General features: G+C 25.7%; 1 protein-coding gene across 1 annotated transcript in view; it reads left to right on the top strand.

Moving 5' to 3' along the window:
• Positions 1–572, top strand: part of EMH_0036600 (uncharacterized protein) — a gene marked incomplete at both ends in the record, with an annotated part of 3,983 nt that overhangs the window by 460 nt on the left and 2,951 nt on the right. The gene's annotated exons all lie outside the window — the stretch shown is intronic.

The following is a 572-nucleotide window of genomic DNA, read 5'->3' as shown; positions in this document are numbered from 1 at the left end:
CTGCTTTTGTAACAGAAAACAAACGAAGAGCTCTTGCTGCTAGTAATATAAAATATTATTTTTTTTTTTTGTTTGTCTTTGTCTTTGTCTTTGTTTTTTTTTTGTTTTTGTTTTTGTTTTTTTTGTTTTTGTTTTTTGTTGTCTTCTTCTTCGTTCTGGTTGAGTCCTTCTCTCTCTTTTTTTTTTTTTTCTTTTTTGTTTTTGTTTTTGTTTTTGCTTTTGCTTGTCTTCTTCTTCTTTTGGTTTTGTCTTTGTTTTTGTTTGTCTCCTTTTTTTTGTTTTTGTTTGTCTCCCCTTTTTTTTTTATTTTGTTTTTGTTTTTGTTTTTGTTTTGTTTGTCTCCTCTTTCTTGTTTTTGTTTTTTGTTTTTTTTTCTGTTTACTTGTCTCCTTTTGCCGTTGTTTTTTTTTCTTTCTGTCTCCTTTCTTATTTTTTATTTGTCTCTCTGTCTTTCTGCTTCTTGTTTTTCTCTTTGTTGTTTCTCTCCTTTCTTTTTATATTTTTATTTTTATTTTTATTTTTATTTTATTTGTTGTCTGTAAACCCTTTTGTTTTTTTTTTCGGGTGTATGT

This window comes from Eimeria mitis, genomic scaffold (assembly GCF_000499745.2).
Source record: "Eimeria mitis Houghton genomic scaffold, Emh_scaff1419, whole genome shotgun sequence".
NCBI lineage: Eukaryota > Apicomplexa > Conoidasida > Eucoccidiorida > Eimeriidae > Eimeria > Eimeria mitis.
This window is presented reverse-complemented; position numbering and strand designations above follow the sequence as displayed.